Genomic DNA, 6123 nt, shown 5'->3' with positions numbered 1-6123 from the left:
CAGATCGCTAATGCGGATGGAGTTTGTTTAGAATGCGACCAATTTATGTGTAATACGTGCTTCCAATATCACCTGAAGGTGAAATCTTGTTAAAACATTTTTTGGTTATATCGCCAAGTTTTCACTTCAAAAGGAATCTGAAATTGCTATTAAAATGCAAAACCATATTGCGGTGAATTGATAAAGTTTTATGCCGCAAGCATGAAATCGTTGGATGTGGTGAATGCATGATACTGATCATATCCCATGTCAACTCTGAAAATATAAAGGATTTATCGAAAGATTTCTCAAGAAAATGATTCTTTCAAAAGTCTTCTTGAAAACTTGAAGGATATTCGTTTAGCAATCATTGATAAACAGAATTCGAGTTGAAGAGGGATTGAAGTCAAACATAACGATGCAAGAAAAAGCAAAGGGAGGAAATTCAAAAAGTTTCGAACAAGGATAAACGACCTATTTTGACAAAGCAGAAATCAAACATTCTTTCAAGAGCTTGAAAGTATAGATTGTAAAAATAAAGAAATTTTAGAAAAGGCTTGAACGAGAATTGTTGGAACTTTCTTCAAGAGCAACGGAACTGGGTAAGAAAATAGACACAGAAACGTATCGGGAAAGTTCCCTTTTTGTTCAAGCAATTGAAAGCAAGCCGGGTATTATTGATATAGAGCAAGAATTGTCAAGAATTAAAAGGGAGAATAATATTAAACAATTTACCTTTATACCAGACCAACAGTTGCAAACTATTTTGCTTGCACCTGAAAAGCTTGGGAATCTTGATGGATTACTTTCCGAATCCATTTCGCCGGCTGAATCATCTTGTTATAAAGAAGGCAATAAAAATGTAGATGAATTCCATGATAAAAGCGAAAGCGGTGGCGATTTTTTAGGTGATAAAAATGCCAACGGCAGCAATAATAAAGGTAAGAAAATCAAAATTGTTGTCTTCGTAAGTAAAGTCATTCTCTCTGAAACAATCTTTGATAACTTTTGATATTGTAAATCGTATTGTATTTTTATTATATTTGATTTATTTTATAGACGAAGACTTAAAACGTTGTCAGATATCCGAGGAATCTACTAGTATTGTAAGACCTATTGGGAAACCTTGGTTTAAAGGATATTTTTAAGGTAAATCTTTTTGATTATGATGATGCTAGAGTTTCATAAGTTATAGTTTTGCATGAATAAAAATTCACTACTCTAATGTCAAGTTCACAATATGAAGTAAAATATTAGGACAGATTCAATTATTATATAACCGTGACATCCTTAAAGGGTTTAAAGTTATATCTAATGAACTAATGAAATTATTGTATATTATTAAATACAGTTTTATATGATCTTATAGTAGATTATCGAATGAGTTGTGACATAGAACGTTTCTGTGAGTTAACACACATGAATACTGTATGTAAACCAGGGTATTTTAAATGGAATTTAATTACAAATTTATAATGTCATGAATAGATATTGCATTTAAAAAGGAATTTATAGATTTTAAATGAAATTAGGATTTTTCGTTCATAGTGTCAAGGTAAAACTCTACAGCTTATACATGTATTTGAAAATAGGTCAGAGTTTCATTTTTTTTTTAATTTATGTATTTCTCAATGACAAAATAGAAATTGATTTTACAGAGAAAAAAATGTTATTCTATCGTATTATGTAAAGATTATATAATATAATATTTTACGATGTTATTTACAAACATTACTTTCTATAATTTTTATCTTTTTTCTCAAGTTAAACGATTTTTAAAAAACATTATGTCGTCAACATCATGTCGTCAGAACTTTCATTTTTGCTGTTGTATTTAATTTTCGCCTTTTTGTTTAACATTTACATAATTGCGTATTGAAATTAATACCAGTTATTACGAGACATGTTTAAATCTGTAGTGAGAAAGGTTTTTATAAGCAACGTTTTCCAGACCATTCTATTTGAAAGACCCCGGGAAAACAAAACGAAATGTTCTTGAACAAAATATAATGCTGCAATTTAGAAAATATGCTTTCATGCCGTTTAACAATGATCGTGTGCATGCGTCTATTCCAACAGAGAAAATTAGCAACGTAATTTCTTTCAAACGGTTTTTTTTCAGATTTTTTATTTTAAAATCAGATAAAGCTTTTTATTACTGTTTTCTTTGGGCAATCGTGAATTTTCATTTAGTCTTGTACTCGCGATACACGATGGTACGATGGCATAAACGCGATGGCCCGATAGCACGATTGTAAAAAAATGGCGTTTACACCAGCGTACCATCGCGTTTGTACCATCGCGACATCGTGTTTTCATCATAGTACCATCGCGTTTTCACCACCTTGCCACCGCGTTTTCACCATCGTGTCATCGCGTTTTCATCATCGTGTCATTGCGCTTTCACCATCGTACCATCGCGTTTTTACCATCGTACCATCGCACCATTGCGCCATCGTGTTTTCATCATCGTGCCATCGAGCTTTCCACCATCGTGTCATCGCGTTTTCAAGCATCGTACCATCGCGTTTTTCACCATCGTACAATCTGTTTTTCAACATCGCCGCCATCGTGTTTTCACGCATCGTAGCATTTAGCGCTTTCACCATGTACCATCGCGATTTTCATCATCGTGCTAACGCGTTTTAGAGTCCGAAATTCGCGTTTTAGCATCGTAACATCGCGCTTTCAACCATCGTACCCATCGCGTCTTCACCATCTTTGCATCCGGCGGATTTCAATTTTCATCCGTATCTCGCGTTTTTCAACCATCGTACCATGTGTTTTAATCATGTGGCATCGTAACCATCCTGAGCCGTTTCCACCATCTTACCATACGTGGTTTTCATCAATCGTGTCATCGTACCATCGCGTTTTCACCATCGTACTATCGTGCATCGCGGGTAGGGACGAAATAGAAAATCATGATTGACCAAACGGAACATCGAACTTTATACACTTTATACAATTTAAGATTTCAAAATATCATGGCAAACAACAATGAGTATGTTAAGTCAACGACTGATTTCCAGGTCAAATGTAAAAGAATGAGATTTATTGTCAATGCCACACTCTCATTTGTGTATCGCGCACCTGTCTAAACGCCCATATCTTTATACCATCCAGTATTTACTATCATCGGTATTTTATTTTCCTTAACAGTATATTTATCTACAAACAGAACTCTTTTATGCATGTTCTTTTTGATTTTTGACGCCATTGACGATTTTATAACAAGTTTTCTTTCCCGTCATCAGGTTCATAGAGGACAGAATGGTACGAACGAAGACAACTCTTTTACTGTAAGATGACATGCTACGGGACGAAAGAGTTTCAGACTTACAATGTACAGTGTTGAGCTTGTTTAAATTGTGTGCGTTAAGGCATTTGTGATTTGGCGTCTAAGAAATTTTAAGGTCCGCAAGAATGGAAAGATTGAAAAACAATTTGTATGAAGAGCATAACATAAGGAACATATTCTAAAATCTTAATTCTTGATAATGATGAATGATGATTTTTCCTTCAAGCTATAAACTATGTATAGGTTAAAGTTTATTAGTACGTATTTACAAAATTGAATTAAATATATTCTATGGCTGCATATTTCTACCGATTATTAAACATGTAAGTTTAACGTTTAACTTAGTTACCTTACCAACTACATGTATAGTTAGTTCTTGTGTAAATAAGATAAATAACAGATATTCATGTGATTCACTAGATATAGTGGTATCAATTTAAAACTGCAGACACTTAACATTGAAATAACAGATAATTAACAGATAATTATCTATTTATCTATAAAACTTTGAGCTCGTTAGTTCGTAAGTACAGTGAAATAAAGTAAGGCCTCAACAGGACGTAGGATTTAGTTGTTAACAGCACTAATTAGAGATAAGATGTACAAGTTTCAAAGCTATACAGCACTTGCATTCAGACGGTAATTCCTACCATCGTACTGTAAGAATCATCTAAGGTTCCCCTAAAAAGAATCCCTTATACTATTGATCCTTTACATACTTTAACTCACTAAATACTTTTTTCGCCATGAGTAATGATTGGAAACACCTCCATTTAAAAAAATATATATATTTTTAATGTGAGCCTGACTGAGAATTCAAACCTGGGGGCCCTCGGAGATACCGTACTGCGGCTCTACTGACTAAGCTATCTGGCCCGCCTACAAAACTTCTCCCCTCCCCTAATTAGAGAACAATTCAAATACCGTGACATAATAATTTTTCGGAATAATTTGGATTGGAACATAACACAACTTTGGGTCTCCTGAAGAGTTTTTTAAACATTATTTTATCCCATCTTACCACTATGTTTACCTTTTAGCCCTAATTGTTTTGGAATTTTAATTCATTAACACCAATTATCAGGAGATAATTTGGTTATCTGTCACTTGTCATTGTGGAAGGTCTGTAAAAATCTGTACGACAAGATTTTCAAAATAGAACATGTCCTATCCCTTACATCTAGACTTAAGGTTTCCGAAATCAAGTAATAGTAGCCTTCACACATTAAGATTTGCCTGTACAACTTAGTTACTTCAAAATCCTACCGTCTGTTGAGGCCTTAAGAAGTTAGATCAGAAACATACGAAAGATCGGTGGTGACTTCTAACATCACTTTATTATTCATTAGGTCTAAAATGTGGTCTGGAATTGGAAGTCGCCATTGGTCTTTTTTTCTCAGGAATGGACAATTATGTGTACAACCAACTGAAGTTTTAGAAACTAGATAATATGAGCCGCGTCACGACAAAACCAACATAATGGGTTTGCGATCAGCATGGATCCAGACCAGCCTGCGCATCCGCACAGTCTGATCAGGATCCATGCTGTTCGCTTACAAACCCTATTACAAGCAGAGAAACTGATAGCGAACAGCATGGATCCTTATCAGACTGTGCGGATATTGGTTTTGTCGTGACGCGGCTCATATATGTTTTGTATACATTCCTTGAATTTTCTGTAAACCATTTGCAGTTTTAAAGCACTTAATATAGTAACTGAAAACACAAGGCATATGTATTAAGTGTTCTGCATTATCAATTAGACTATCACCTAACATTTTATCTAGTTTTACGTGTGATTATCATTATTTAATACTCTATCTCACTAACTTACAAATACATAATACGTATAGACATTTATAATATTTGTTTTTTTCTTCATCTTTTTAATAGTCTGATCATTGTGTAAATTGCAAGTGTGATAACTCAAATGGACAATGCCATTCTAAATTCTTTACAAATGAATTTATTGGTGCTTTCAATGCAACATTCTATATAGACAAGTTATGTATTTGACGATGTACTTTAGATTTCATAAAAATATTTATTATAAGTCCTCAGATGTATTTGATTCTTTTGTTCAAGAAACAAAATGGTGATTAACTATAATGTTCAGTGAAGTGGGCAAAGTTATTAATAAACTGAAATAACTAAAATATTTGCCATTTGGGCTTTTTCATATTGAGATATAAATAATTGACTACTAATAGTTTTTGCTCGCCCATACGGAAATCTTTCCGGTGTTTAGGGAAAGGAAAACAAAATGAAATACATATATGTCTTTTTCCTATATTGGCATTCTTATTATTCATGATATTATTATGAATAAATAAAAATATGTATTATAGATAATTAAGATATGTTCATCATTACACCATTTTTAACAAAGATGATTCAGCATGTTATTTATAAATAAGTTCTTGAATATTGTGAGTAATGAGTTATTAATAAGCTCTTGAATATTGTGATTAATAAGCTCTTGAATATTGTGATTAATACGTTCTTGAATATTGTGATTAATACGTTCTTGAATAGTGTGATTAATACGTTCTTGAATGTTGTGATTAATACGTTCTTGAATATTTTGAATAATATGTTATGAATATTGTGATTAATTTGTTTCTAAATATTGTAAAAAAAGTGTACTTGAATATTGTGATTTATACGTACTTGAATATTGTGATTATGTGTTCTTGAAAATATTCTTTCTTCGTGTAACAATCATTTGCTTATCTTAATTTTACCTATAAAAATTATAAACATTATCACTTAACAAAGTTTTCTGACTATAAATACATGTATATGGTACATTATTGTGGAACTAACCAAGTAACACGATTCGC

General features: G+C 32.6%; 1 long non-coding RNA gene across 1 annotated transcript; it reads left to right on the top strand.

Moving 5' to 3' along the window:
* The first annotated feature begins 497 nt into the window (after positions 1-497).
* On the top strand, positions 498-3849 carry LOC132748029 (uncharacterized). Its single transcript, XR_009628194.1, has 3 exons — positions 498-920; positions 1039-1128; positions 3237-3849. It is a non-coding gene; the product is annotated as an uncharacterized LOC132748029 (long non-coding RNA).
* Positions 3850-6123: the final 2274 nt, after the last annotated feature.

The sequence above is a fragment of the Ruditapes philippinarum genome, unplaced genomic scaffold (assembly GCF_026571515.1).
Source record: "Ruditapes philippinarum isolate M1 unplaced genomic scaffold, ASM2657151v2 ctg17520_1_1_1_1, whole genome shotgun sequence".
In the NCBI taxonomy this organism is placed as follows: domain Eukaryota; kingdom Metazoa; phylum Mollusca; class Bivalvia; order Venerida; family Veneridae; genus Ruditapes; species Ruditapes philippinarum.
This window is presented reverse-complemented; position numbering and strand designations above follow the sequence as displayed.